The sequence below is a fragment of the Hyaena hyaena genome, unplaced genomic scaffold (assembly GCF_003009895.1).
Source record: "Hyaena hyaena isolate Hyena2069 unplaced genomic scaffold, ASM300989v1 scaffold_25, whole genome shotgun sequence".
Classification (NCBI taxonomy): domain Eukaryota; kingdom Metazoa; phylum Chordata; class Mammalia; order Carnivora; family Hyaenidae; genus Hyaena; species Hyaena hyaena.
Window position 1 is genome coordinate 2,891,777 of NW_024080657.1, and position 15,196 is coordinate 2,906,972.

A 15,196-nucleotide genomic window follows, 5' to 3' on the forward strand; every position below is an offset into this window, starting at 1 on the left:
AAAATGGCTTCTAGGAATCTTCAGGACCCAAAAGGAGGTGGGGGGCGGGGGGGCGGACAGAGGGCACAGAGAGGAAGGGCAGGAGGGAGGGTGAGAGAGAGGGGAGAGAGACCTGTTTCAACTGGACTGAACCCCAACAGATACGCAGGAAACCCATCAGGTTTTCCAGAGAGCGGCTCAGTGAAAACAGCCCACGCTTGAACTTCAAGGGGCTGCAGTTGTTCAAAGTGAAAATAGCCCAACTTTCTATGAGCGAGCTGGGAAATGATTCAGCTGCACAGAGCAGCCATTGCTGGAGGAACAAGAGAGGTGATAAAGAGGGGGAGACTCAAGAAAGGAAAGCCGAGAGCCACGGGGAGCCCTTGATTCTCCCGTCTTTATCATCCTTCTTTTGGGCTCAGGAATCCCTCCCAGGGAACCGAGCCGGCCCATAAGCGAAGGCTGCTCTCGGCCCCGGAAGCAGAGGGAATTGGGACCACGAGCCTGGGTGGGCTGTAGGATGGCTGGGAACTTAGGACTCTTCCTCCTCATTTTAGTTGGGACTGTCCACTGTGGAGGTCCTGGCCTTCTTCACCTTGACAAGCTGGGTCTCGGGGGGTGGGGGCGGGACGATCTGCTCCTTAGACGCCTCGTCTGCCTGTGGCCCCGGTTCAGAAGTGTCGTGGACTGAGTCGTGTCCCCCAGATGCGCATGTGGAGGCCCTAACCTCCGATGTGACTCTGTTTAGATGGAGCTTTTAGGAGATAATTAGGGTTAAGCAAGGTCATAACGGCGGAGTCCTAATCCGATAGGCTCGGTAGCCTCCCAGGAAGGAGGAGGGGAAGATCGGTTCCATCCCCGTGTGCAGACACAGCAAGGAGATGGCTGTGTGTAAGTTGGGAAGAGAGCCCTCCCCAGAACCCGATGGTGCTGGTGCTCTGACCTTGGAATCCCAGCCTCTAGAAATGTAAGAAAATAAGCCTCTGTTCCTTAAATCACCCAGTCCGTGGTACTTTGTGAGGCCAGCCTGTGCGGACTCAGACAAGAGGGTAAGATCTTGGGCACTAAGCCTGAGTGCGAAGCCACAGTGGGATGAAAGGTTTTGGGAGAGGGCATGAGCATCTTCTGAACACAGAAGGAATGGAAGTAATTGCGGCAGAGAGTGGAGTGCTGTTACACTGAAGATCATGGACACGGTATCTTCTCGTCCTCCCTCCCATGAAGAACCGTACGGCGAGTCTTAGCTGTGAACCTCCGCTGGCCTCATGACTTTCCTGGACTCCCAGAATGTGGGAGAGGATTCTAGGGTGTAGTGATATTTTACAGACAATCCACAGCGCTGTCGTTAGGGGCCGGGCTACATCAGCACTGGCATATCCACACTGTAGGGTGGCTCACAGCGGCTGCAGCAACGGGAAGGGTCTGTTTCCATCAGGACAGAGAGATTGCCAAAGTACTGCTGGGTTATGAAAGCACATTTGCTGAATGGCAACATGAAATAAGATTTCATCTGTGTTAAAATACAACCACACAGAACAATACCGTATGTTTTCCTGTCGCTACATAGATGGTGTGTGTGTGTGTGTGTGTGTGTGTGTGTGTGTGTGTGTGTGTAAGATCCTTAGAACAAAAAAGAAAGAGAAAAGTCTGGTAGGAAACACACAAAATAAACTGAAAGGAGGGGTTTAAGCCTAGGGAGGGGTGAGGTTGTGGGTGGGGGTGGGGGATCGAGAGGGAACCTTATCTTTTTACTCTCTCTGTCTCTATTTGTTATGCTCCATATATCTCTGTATTTTAAATGGTGAGAAGGTCTTCCTATGTAAGTCGTGTAATTACCAAAGTTAAGAGATACCTGGGTGGCTCAGTCAGTTAAGTGTCCAACTCTTGGTTTCCATTCAGGTTGTGATCTCATGGTTCGTGAGTTCAAGCCCCACATGAGGCTCTGGGCTGATGATGCAGAGCCTGCTTGGGATTCTCTCTTTATCCCCTCTCTCTCTGCCCCTCCCCTGCTCATGCTTCCTCTCTCTCTCTCTCAAAATAAATTAACAAAGTAATAAAAAATCACTAAAAAATAGTTAAAAGCTGGAGCGCCTGGGTGGCTTAGTCGGTTAAGCGTCCGACTTTCGCTTAGGTCATGATCTCATGGTTTGTGGGTTAGAGCCCCGCGTCGGGCTCTGTGCTGACTGCCAGCTCAGAGCCTGGAGCCTGTTTCGGAGTCTGTATCTCCCTCTCTCTGACCCTCCCCTGCTCACGCTCTCTCTCTCTCCTAGAAATAAATAAAAATAAAAAAAAAATAGTTAAAAGCTAAGGAAAAAATTATCCAGTAACCCGATCCAGAATCTGGCCCGGGAAAAGATGCTCCTCTCCCGGGCCTGCGGTTTGTGGAAAGCAAAGTATCTCTTGGGGGGCACTCATCCGGGCCTTGCAGCGGTTCTTCTCTGACCCTAGGGACTGTCATCCACCCTTCTGGCCATCCTGGCCGTCAGTCCCTCCCCCTAGCACGCCATGTCCCCTCTGCAGCGGGGAGACCACTCCGTCTCACACAGAAGGCATAGACGCTCCCAAGCTGCGCTGGGCTCGTGGCTGGCGCCTGCGACCCATCATTGGCTTCGGCCCCAGCCCTGGCCTCCCCTTCCTCCCGTCACTGAAACGCCATGTTATGTTGTCCTGAGCAGTTTTTATGGGGCACCAGAGTAATGAGGAGGGAGACAGAATCACGGGGCTGGCTTTTCACAAGGCCCTGCAGCTCGCTGTGCAACCTTGGGCCAGCCGCCTACGACTCCCTGCCGAGTGAGTCCCTGCCGAGTGAGTGTGCTGTTCATGAAATGGGATGAAGCAGGTGAAGTGCCCCCTGCAACGGCCGGCACACTACAGGTGCTTACTAAGGATTTCCCCTTTCTCTCCCCCTAGTGCCAGCCATGGTTGTGAATCCCTCTCTGGCTGTGTGACTTTAGGCACACCGCCTAACCTCTCTGAGCCGTTCCCATCAAATGGTAATGATAACACGTACCCCAGAGGGTTTGCTCATTCGGTTAGCAAATGCTTATCGAAGACCTCCTATAGGTCATGCTCTTGGCCAAGCACTGGGGATACAGTGACAAACAGGACAAAGTCTGTGGACTTACGCTGATGATTGTCTATGGGGAAAGGCTGTGCCGATAACCGTCATGAGAAGCAGTAAGATCCCTGGCACCTAGTAGGTTCTTAAGGGAGATGGCCTCCCATCACCCACAGTGCCGGCCGTGGCTGAGCTTCTGAACCTGTTACTAGTGCCCGAGCACAAAGCTAATGGCCACCATCCTGGTCCAGGCACGTCACTGCCCAGGGAATCTCCTGTTTTGTCCTAGGTGACCTTTTGGAAGATGTGGCTTCTCCCCTGGGGCAGAGCACTGCTGCTCTGAGCAACCAAGAACTTGAACCTTCATCCACAGTCTCTGCTGTGGGCTGTCTGGTTTCTTGCGAGTCAGTCCCTCTATTCTCTAGGAACTCCTCCCCATTTTGTTGATGCAGAGTGTGGAATGGTCTCCAGGGACCCCTCTTCCTTGTCTATAACCATTGAGCATTGTGACACGCTAGGGCACTTTACATTTCATTATCTCTAATCTCACAGCCACCCTAGGTGATGTCATAATTCTCTTTTCACAGAGGAGGAAATGGAAGCTCAGAAAGGTTGAGTAGACTGCCCGTGGTCACACAGCTGGTCAGTGGTTGTACTGAACTCAAATCCAGTCACCCTCTGCCATTCTGAGCACGATCGGGAAAACTGTGACTGAATCAGAGTTGGAGAGAGTAGATGGGGTCAGGACACCGGACAGCAGTCCAGAGGCTGGGTAGGAAGTCTGCAGGTGGGGTGCCGGCATTCATGTTCTCTGCCCCTTTGGGAAGGCATCTTCATGCGCAGGGAGAGACAGGAGGGGATGGAGAGGAGAACAGATGAGACATTCTTTAAACATTTTGGTCCCAAGACAGTATCCGAACAGTTGCAAAGGCTGTACACTGCACGACTCTAGAGGGCATCATTCATACTGGTCCATGAGAATGGCACCCCGTAGGGATACGTGGCACATCCTATGTTACAGGAGGACTTCTCGGCAGTCCTGGTTATGAGGCTGTGGGGGCAGAGAGAGAGCTTCTCACCCTGGAACAGGGTCCCTGGGCTCCTGCAGAAGAGAGAAATCAAAGAGGGTCAGCTCATAGCAGCCCCTGAACATCTCAGGAAGAATGAGGTAGAGGCGTGAGCCTTTCGGCCCCAGCAAGCTGACCTGGGTCTCTCCTTTGCCACAGCAAGTGCCTGGTGGTCTCGCCCTCAGATGCCCAGAGGCTGACGTCCCCACATGCCTGACCCTCCCTGCAGGGATGTGGGCTTTCTGGGCTTTGCCCCCAACCCAGCGGGGTCTCTCCCGGCAAGTTCTCCTCTACAGCTTCTGAGTCTACCTCCCCTTTGCCCCAGGATGGCCCCAGGGGTCTAACCTGCCTTTTCCCCTCCAGAAACCTTCCTGCAGCCAACCTGGGAGTTAGGGAGGCCAGGGCCAGTTGAGGGAGGGACGATGTGTCCGCCCAGCCATTCATCTGCCTCCGAACTACTCAGCTCTGAGAGATCACCTCTTTAAAATGCAGGGGAGGCTTCGAGGCACTGAGCTCTCTCACTGCCCAGTGGCCTCACCCACCCATTCCCCCTGCTGTGTAAATCCCCAGGCCCCCTCCCCTCCCTGTCAGGGACTGATTTCAGCCCACAATGGTGATGCTTTATTACAGCTCACTTCCTGCTGTGAGTAAATAAGTTTGTCTCCTTTATATTCCCTGGGCAATTAGGAGAATGAAAGACTGAGCTTTGGATTAGCATTTATTTCCTCCAAACGTTTATATGAGGCCATTTTCCCACTGACAAATTGTGGGGCAAATTGTTCTCGAGAAAGTCTGTCTGCGGCAAAGGTGCTATGATTAAACGGCTGGTGTAAATTTGGGGCCATAAATCCTTTCCCTGGGTTAACGGGATTTATTTGCAGCAACTGCCATTATGGGCTCAAAGAAATCATAATAAACGAGGTTGATTTTGCACCTGTTTCAAGGTAATTAATATGCACACTAAAGGGAAAAGAGATTATTTTTACAAACTGCCTGGTTTGTGGCTCAAAATCTGGACTCGTTCCGGGGTCCTCCGGGTCAGCGGACGGCCTCTTTCGGGACCAACGGCTGGAGCTCCGAGGAAGCGGTGGCCTGGGATCTGACCCATAGCTCTTGTGTTGCTGGGAACAGAGCCCTCAAGTGAGCCTGAGGAGCTGGGGGGAGGGGGTGTTAGAAGGCCCCGGGCAAGGGCAGGACATCTGTGAAACTCAGTGTGGAGTGCTGGACCCGGCTCAGTGATCGCAAGTGACAACCTCAGGGCAACAGATCTCCAGGGCCCTAGGGACGGGGATGGAGACTCAGGACCAACGGGTCTCTCTCTCTCTGCCCTGTTCCTCTTTGCTCCCTCAGAGCCGGCCCTGCTAAGAGGCCCCTCTGAAGGAATCCAGAGTCCTTGTACGTGGAAATACACTGTGCAAGCCGCCTTTGCTCTCCCGTGTGTCCCCCACGCGGGGAGGAGCGTCTGGTAGGGACTCAGCCTTTCTGGACTCTGCCTCAAGCCCATCCTGGCCAGAAGGGGTCTGTGGACGTTCAGGGGCCGTGTCCATCCGGCACTGACCTCCCTCCCGGCACCCCTGCCTCCCGTCCCCAGGCCTACGTGCCTGCCCTGCCTCCTGCTCACAGATCGCGTCCTGCTCAGATCCCTCCCCGGGACTCAGAGCCTACACCCCGCCTGCTCCCGACAGACTCACCCCGAATCCTGTGATCTGAGCCCCTCCCGGGTGGTGGGGGGCTTCCTTGGAGGGGAGTTTGGACCCCGGACTTCTGGCTGGGAGCAGGGGCGGCTCTGATTGCCTCTGCCTGTTAGGGTCCCGTCGGGTCCCCATCTCTCCTCCCACCTCTCAGGGGACCCGCTGGATGCCCAGGGGGCGATGCTTGGAGTGATCTGTCCAAGTGCAGATGCGATGGGGGCGTTTTCCAGAAGGGCAGTGAACGTATAGCAGGCTTGGGGCTGGGTCTGCATCCTGGCTCCCGACGGCCCAGCTGTGCCATCCTCTCTGACCCTTGGTCTCCTCCTTGGGAAGTGAGCATGACAGCAATGTCCAGCTTGCTCGTCTTTGCCCCCCAACCCCCAACGTATAAACAAGATGGATTTGGTGACTGTGCCTGGGAAGGTGGTGAAGGGAAAAATGGGGAAGTGGAATTGGGAGCAGGCTTTGCTGACCCTTGAAGTCTTACCAGACAGGCAGGATAACTGGGAATCTTGAACTCAGCTCTACCTTCTAGAAGCCCCTTGGAAAGTCTGGAGAGTGGCTTGCACAGCCTGGGAGCTGGAGAATCATTCACAGAAGGAAGGGCACTGGAGATGGGGCTTCATGGGTGAATAGGAGTTCTTCAAGCAGAACCAAGGAGAAAGGACATATTTCTCAGGCAGAGAGAGCTCCGTGCACCGTGGAGGAAAGAGCCAAGTGTGTGTTGGGGGTATGACAAGCAGATGGGGTGAGGCCCTGAGGGGAGGCGTTGTTTTGAAGCTCATATGGGGAGAAAATAGCCAGTGAAATCTCTTCTTTAGATCAATGAAATTCAACTCTAATCCCTACCCTACGGTCTCCTGAACTGGCAGGAAGCCCCATTTCGGTCAGAGCCCAGGCCCCGCCCCTGCTGGGGCCCTCCCAGAAGAATCCAGCAGTTCCTTGGATCTGCCCTCTGTGTGGCCACTTCGGCGGACATCCTTCTGGTCTGGGCTCATAGGGTCCCTGAAGCCCCCACCGGGGACTCCCATCTGTGTCCGAGGGCACGGGGCCTGGGGTTTTGCTCAGTGAATGACATGGCTGTCCCCTTGGTTGTCTATGGGGGTGGCCGCTGGGAGGAGTCCTCACCCTCCTCCCCACCCTCCTCCTCACAGCCTGGGAGAAACTGCCCCTTCTCCCCATGCTACGGTCCCCTCTCCAATGGCTCTGAGCTTGTAAAAGCCAGGGCGACAATGGGCAGGGACTATTTTTTCATTCTACAAAATCCCAGGATCAGGGACATAAAAAGGCTCTGGATACGGGGTCAAAATGCACAGAAAGGAAAGAAGGGAGGGAAGGAGGGAGGGCAGGAAGGAAGGAGGGAAGGAAGGAAGGAAGGGAAGAAGGAAAGAAGGAAGGAGTGAGGGAGAGAAGGAAGGAGGGAAGAGTAAAGGAGGGAAGGAAGTCAAGAAGGAAGGAAAGAGAGAAAAGAGGGATCATGCACAAAAATTAATTTCTCAAGCACTGGTCCCGCCAGCGTGTGACGCGGGAGAGAGAGTGGAGGACAGTTCATGGTCACCAAAACCTGAACCTGAAGTGGCTTAACCCTCAGGCTCCTTACCAGTGCGAGCGTAACCCAGGCAGGGGAGTGGTGTGGAGCGGCCTGGGGCTCAACTGTGAGGGGGAGAAGGTCCCGAGAGGGGCCACTGTAGTAGCCACGGGGGAGTCTGGCTCCCGAGCCACTTCGGGCAAAGGCAAAGCCAGGTGTTTGGGAGGAAGCTCGTGACCCAAGCCCTCAGGCCCCTGTCATCGTTTTGGGGTTGGGCTGGGACGGCCCTGGGACTAAGACAGAGGGCCTGCTGGGGTGTGTCTGCGATGTCTGCGGTCTCTCACCTGCTCTGTCTCCCGGGGCTGCTGTAACAAAGGACCCCGGGGGGAACGGCTTCAGTCCCGGGAACTTGCTTTCTCAGTGAGTCCAAAGTCAAGGCGTGGTAGGGTCGTTTCCTTAGGAGGCTGGGAGGGAAGGGTCTCTCTCCTTGGTGTGTGAATAGCCGCCTTCTGGCTGTGTCTGCTCATGCGACCTTCCTCTGTGCCCGTCTGGGTCCGGATTTCCTCTTCCCCTGAGGACGCCGTCGTATCGGATTAGGACCGACCCTAGTGGCCTCATTGGAAATTGACTACGTCTGTGAAGACCCCATCTCCAAACAACGCCACGTTCTGAGATACTGAGGGCTGAGCTTCAACACAGGAATTTGGGGCGGGGCGGGGAGCATCCTTTAGCCCACAACACCTTCAGACAAGCCCACAAAAGGGCAGCCATGGTTATGATTTTACGAATGAGGAATTGGAGGTCGAGAGAGTCACAGAGCCAGCAAAGGAGCAGACGGGCCTTAAACTCTGCTGTTTAGTGGTGCTGTGGCGGGTCCCAGGGGCCCCGTGAAGGCAGAGATCTGGACTCTTGGGGGCCTGGAAGGAGGCCGAGAGAGGAGAGCAAAGAAATTCCACTCTGAGAGCCACTTTGCTGGTCTTTTGTCTCTCTGCTCGTTGCAGGCAATGTACTCGCCGCTTATTACTCAACCTAGGTAGGTTTTTGCTTGGCTGAGCTGAGATCAAAAAGTAATTTTTCTTTTTGCAACAGCCAATTAGAAATTCATTTATTTTCACATTATGGACATTTGGCAAAAATTTCTTTGGCAATTTAGTTCCATTTATATAGTCTGCATAAAGGGAGACCGTGAGGCTGGGCAGAAAAAAAAGGCAAGGCCCCGGGCAAAAATTAAATGCAGAATCATGTATTAGAAATGAGATGTATTTACTATTGTTTTTGAAAATTAATGGTGCATTTTTAGCTTTTATAATGTAATTTAATGATGCAATTCATCTAATAAAAAAAAAGAATGCATTTCAACTCAGTCACACAGACCTACTGGGGCACAGCGCACTGAACACCTTTCTCGTGGAAAGGGTTCCGCGCGGAATGCTTGGGGCCTTTCTCTTTCTCTGAGAAACAAAAAAGAAAAGTGGTCTGTGTGTGTGTGTGTGTGTGTGTGTGTGTGTGTGTGTGTGTGTATGTGTGTGTGTGTGCATGCACTTCCATCTGGGGTATCAGCAGGAATCCAATAAAAAGGACATTTTTCTTTTTCCGTGTCGGTGTCTGTGTTCTGGCCCCATGGTGCAGGTGCAGCTGTTGATTCTGGGATCTTTGAGGGTGGCGGCCGCGCCAGCCTGCTAAGTCAGCCCTGGTGCTGAGATCCTGGTGGGTGGGCCGGAGGAGGAGGCCCTGGTGCTCTGTGGGGCTCTGTGCCTCCTGGGGTCTGAGCGGAGGTGGACAGAGTATGATCTGGGCGTCCATCCTGAAGGGTTGGCCACACTTGTGAGTCTGGGGTCCTGTTGGCTTCCTGGCCCCAGCACATCGCTCTTGAGTTCATGTCAAAGAGCCTGATTTCCACTTGCCGTGGGTCCCGTTTAGGCTTGAGGCAATGGAGGTCTGCCCTGAGCTGTGCAGGGTATCTGGGAGACAGTCAGGGCGGGGAGGGAGGAGGGATGACAGAGTGGGCAGACACTGACCTTCCTCTACTGTAGACTTTCACCTGAGGCCCTTTGACTGGCAGGCAATGGATGGGCACTGGGCTAAAGGCATGATGTGGAGCATCGGGCTTAACCCTCTCTCCAATGCAGTGAGGAGGTAGGTCTCCCCGTTTTATAGGAGAGGACACGTCGGCCCAGAGTGGTTAGGGAACTTTCTCAAGTTCACCCAGCTAGTAAACGGCATGGCAGGGACCAAGCTGGGGCTGTCTCACTCCAGACTACTTGTTCTTAGCTGTGTGAACATATGCAGTGAATGAATGAATGAATGAAAGCATGAAGACATGATTGGAAAGATGGTTGGCTTTTCCCAAGGCTATCCAACTAAGGAGCTGGGATTTGAGCTCAGGTTTTCTGATTCTCAGTTGAGAACTTCTTTCCTCCACCCCCTTCACCATTGGGAGGGAGGAGGGGCATAGAGAGAAAAAGGGGTTTGGGGGTCCATTGTGATCATGGGGTGAGGTGAAGGTCATTAGTGTAGAGGAGGTCCAGGTGTCCTCTGGGTCCCTGGGGACGTGACCAGGGATGGGACACAGAGTTGTCCCAAGGGGTCAATCAACTGTCTAGGTCATTTTTATTTGTCAGTTCCACCATTATTTATTGAGCATTTACCTGTGCCCGGAGCTCACCTGACCTCTTCGAGCCCTAGTTCTGTAAAACGGAGCTGGCTCATCAAAGTGTCGCTCAGCAGGATGCACGCACTGTTGGCGTCTTGAAGGGGATGGTCCCTCTGATTCCTCTGCCTGGCAGGTGGCATCCCCACCATCCCATGCGGGGGGTGTTTCCTGGTCACGGGGAGACCACAAATGCCCCCCAGCCTCCTCTTCAGTTGCAAATAGCAGATTCATGGAGATATTGGAGGAGCAGATGAGGTGACCTGTATGAAGCTTGGCACATAGTAGGGTTTTACATTTTCCTTCACGTCTCCCTTCCCCACACCTCTCACTTTTCCTCCCCTCCTTCTTCCAGCCCCACCAAGGCCATCTCAAGCACTAGACTCTGCTGCTGTCTTGTCCAGGCTGTCAGCTCTCCCCTGCTGCCCACCCCTGCCCTCCCCTGCCCTTACCCACCCAGCCTGCATTGGGCTGCAGCCACCAGCCCTGACGCTCTGCTGCCCCAGTGCTGAGGCCTGAACTTGGGTCTTGCCGGCTGCTGCAGTCTTGGCCGGAGGGAGGGAGAGAGAGGGATGCCTCCCTTTCCAGGAGGGCAGCTCAGTCTACGCCTACCCCTGTGTGGTGCCGACTCCCGATGCTGGCAGCTGGCACCATGGGGCTGCCTAGAGAAGTTGCAGGGTGACCGTGGTAGACAGGCCTCTGCATTTTTGGAAGTCTAGAATTGTGCCATCCAATAGGATAGCCATCGGCTTCACGTGGCTACTGGGCACTTGTCATGGGGATTGAAGTGTGTGGGTGGTATACAGTCGGCACCAGATTTCGCAGACTCTATGCCCCTGAATGTGGCCATTGAGTGTCATACCTCTTTATTTTCCTGGCTTGAATTGGAGAGGCTCTTCCTTGGGCTGATGAGAAACCCAACATCAGTTATGTAGACTGAGTCTCCCTCCTCTCTGGGCCGTGTAAATCTTGGCACTCAAACATCTCCTCAACCAAACTCCCAAAGCTGGGATTCTGACCACTGGTGCTTGTGCATCCGGAACCTGCTTACCTTCAAGGAGCAGAGGGCTTTGGGGGAGATGCATGAGCCCCCCCCCCCCTGGGCTCCGAGGGTTTCTGTGGTTTCACTCCCTGAGGCTCACCTGGAGAGGTAGTGCTTCTATGAAGGTACTGCACTCCTGATTTGGGGTTAAGGCTTCTTTTGTGGAACTTCAGGTCACCTAAGGTATCATGCATATTTCATTCTAGACCTTTCACCCCCGCCATGCCCTTCTTGGCTAAAGGTCCTGGGCAGATGTGCGCTGTCTGACTCACCTTTGCACCCCTCCACGGACCAGGTGCACGTCTGACACCCAGCAGTGTGGTTCAAAGTGAATTGACAAGGTCAGCTCCACAAAGGTGTCTTTGCAAAGTAGCAGGCATGACATGGGTTCCGATAGCAAACTGGAGGTTGAGCAGGTAAGAGCTGGTAGCAGGACTCCTCATTTCTCGGTGTCTGGCATATGCCGAGAGTCACCGCATAATGACTCACGTGGACTGAGCACTCTCGGGGCTCCATGCTGCTTGCTTCATCCACACCAGCTCACTTCAGCCTCACGACAGCTCTGCTCCGCAAGGCTACGTTAGCCTCACTTTGCAGGTTAAGGGGTTGAGTCCCAGAGAGGTTAGGAAAATGGCCCATGGTCACACAGGGCAAGAGGCAAAACTAGTATTGGTCCCCAGGCTTTGTGACCCTAGAACCTGGATTCTCAGCAACATGGCGATTCTGCTTCTCACATGTACGGACCCAAGGGCATGTGCAGACACAAAGACACATATACATATATGAACACACAGAGAAAACAGATTCACATGGATATGTAGACAGTCATATGGACACACCCACATTCACATGGCCATGTGGATGGAAAGATACACCTACATACACACCCACACACCTCTCTACCTGTATATATCCTTAGTCACACGCCTGCACACACACCTGCAACTATACAGACACACACACAAGCATCCATGCGGTTACTCAGGTATCAGGGTATCTCTCCACATTCCCCACATTACCTACCTACGTACGTACCCACACACATCCCCATACATCCACCCACAACTGTACCTGCAGACACACCAAATATACACATAGTTAACACTCATGCACACGCAGTGCACACATTCGCACACGGGCGTAGACTCCCTCACTTATGCCTGCAGAGAAACACACACACACACACACACACGTTTTGATATGCTTCTAACGGCACCTACCCCCGGGTGGAGGTACAGAAGCCCACTCCCCAGGCACACAACTCACCGACCACTCACTCAAGCACGGTGATCTGATTTAAACTGAAAAGGAAAAACTGAGTTGAAAATTAGAGGAGGGAAAAAAGTCCTTCAGAAAGTATAAAGCTAATAAGCTGGAAGTGGTGAGCCTGCTGCCTTCACGATATCAATAACTCAGTATTGGGTTTCCAAAAAGACATCACATAATTTTTCAATGAGAAACCCCTGAGCCCTGGAGATGCTGTTATGGTGTGAATTACAATGCACACGGCTTGTCAGCCGCTCCCGTCAGCACTTTCTCGGACGCCTTAACGGGCGGGAAATGCTGTGGCTGCAGCACAGATGGTTATTGTTGTTATTATTTCTTTCTTTTGGAGGCTCAAATTAAGAACCCGGGAAGCCAGCAGGTCCCTTCCTCCACTGTCCCCTCCTCCCATTGTACTCAAATGGAGAAGTTTCCCACCTGGTATTTTCTTGAGGGACTTCTTAGCTCTCTGCATCCCCTCCCTTGTCCTGGAGCCCTAATTCTGGGCAGGACTGATCCTTGGGGCTTGGGAACCAGGGTCAGGATGTGTGGGTGGGACCAGCCTACCGTTCAGAGCTTGGATGCTTGAGACACCCTTGGGTGCTGTATGATGCATAAAACTGTGTTTTCTTGGGGGCGCCTGGGTAGTTCAGTTGGTTAAGCATCTGACTCTTGGTTTCTGTTCAGGTCATGATATGTTCTGTTCTGTTCTGTTCTGAACATGATCTGTTCAGGTCTGTGGGTTCAAGCCCCGCATTGGGATCTGTGCTGACAGTGTAGAGCCTGCTTGGGATTCTCTCTCTCTGCCCCATCTGTTTCTCAAAATAAATAAACTTAAATAAAAAAAAAAACAACAACTGTCTTTACTTATTTCTATCACCTGGACCTGGGGTTTCATTTGGCAGAGCCAGCCTACTGGACAGTGATTTCTTCTCAGGTCGTCTTTGGGGCAAGGTTTTAGTTTAGGGAGAAGGGTGGGGTGGGAGGGAGGGGCAAGAAGGGCCCATCTGGACAGAGGGTGTAAGCCATCTTTATGGAGCACTGAGCATACTAAGAGGATCTGGTGGCTGTGGGGAAGTGGCTGAGTAGACAGAGCATCTGGGAGTAGGAGTAGGGAAAGAGGGCTGTGGGCATTAGAGATGGAACTGAGCTTCCAGATGTGGTACCTGTCATCCTGCGTAACCCTTGTGTGCATCTGCTATTTGCTATGAGGGGAAGATGCTCCAGTTACTCACCAGTCCCCGAATGTGAGCCTTATGGAGCCTGTAGTCAGCAGCAAAGCTAACCTTGCTGACCACAGACTTGTGAGTATTGTTATGCACCATTGACATATGGGGCTGTTTGTTACACAGCATTGATGCAGTGGACATTTGACTGACACAGGGTCCTCTCTGCTGTATTTCCATGATCCCCTGGGCTTGGTCCACTGTAGCACTTACTGTAATGGTGGCTCAGGGTGGTTACTATGATGCTTAGGGGTTAAAGGTGAGACCCTTCCAGTGTCTGGGTTCAAATCCTGGCTCTTCCATTTGCTGACTGTGACTTCTTGGGCAAGTCATTTAATCTTTGGTGCCTCAATACTATTTCATAGGGTTAGTCCCTCCATCCTCCACACTTCACTCAGGTGGCCTCCTGGCCCGAGAATCAGGAGAAGCCCAACTCCTTCCATTGCAGCCAGCCTAGCCTGCCCACCCGTGGGACACCAACTCCACATGCCTTTTTGTGCTTCCAGGCCACTGCCAAGGCTGTTCCCTCTACCTGGAACTCCCTGCTTTTTCAGACATGCTTCTATGGAACCCTTGGGGGCTGGACTTCAGGTGTCACCTCCTTTCCCTGAGCATCCTGAAGCCAGGGCCAGGTCCTCAAACACCTCTCTGGCACTCCTGGGCCATTCTGTGGTCTGGTTACTTGGTCATTGCTTTCAGCCCAGTGGGGCTTGGGATGGCCAGTTGACTCTTCTGGTAGCTCTCTACAGGTTTCAGCAGGAAACACCGAATCCTATGCCCTCTGTCTCTTCCTCCCATTCTTAGATTTGATGTGTTGCTCATTAAGGGAAGATGAACTGATTCTGCCTGCTGAGTTACCCAGTGCATAATCACACGCCTGTCACAGCACAGGCTTTCCAGGGTGTGTGTACTGGACAGAGGTGGGTGAGATGTGCTGGACCCCTGTTCTGTGGGAGGGCCTAGAAGAGAAAGGTCCTGAGGCAGTGGGGTCCTGGGGGTGGGGGGAGGGGAGTATCTTTATCATTATCAGTTTATAAAGGAAAGGCTATTTTAATAGCAAAAACTAGGACAGGGTATGATCTCAGAGTTAAGCAGAATCCTCTCGAGAAAAGAGAGAGAGAAATGGTACACAAATGTGAATATCTTTTATATTGCGGGGAACTACAGAGAAAGATCAAATGCCCCCAAATAGAACTTATGGAAAAAGAAATTTTCATTGACTGCAGAAACACAGATGACCATGATGATACTGAAAATGATAATGATGATGATGATGGTGACGGTGATGATGATGATGGTGAGATGGTGATTATGGTGACAGTGATGATGGTGATGGTGATGGTGATGATGGTGATGATGATGGTGATGATGGTGATGATGGTGAGATGGTGACGATGGTGACGATGGTGATGGTGATGATGGTGATGGTGATGATGGTGAGATGGTGATTATGGTGATGATAGTAAAGACCTGTGAATTTAGTATTTTGTTGCATTCTCCTTTATTCACAGTAGCTCCCTGCAAATTCTGCCCTTCTGAGATCCAGTGGGGGTAAGAGTGGGCAAAGTGGGCTAGGATATGCTGGAGGCAGCCCAAGCATTTGGCCTCAGGGGCTGGAGACACTGGCTCGGGGAGGGGAGGAGAGGGCTGGGTGCATCAGGTCTGGGAGTGGTCCGAGAAGGAGTTCATACT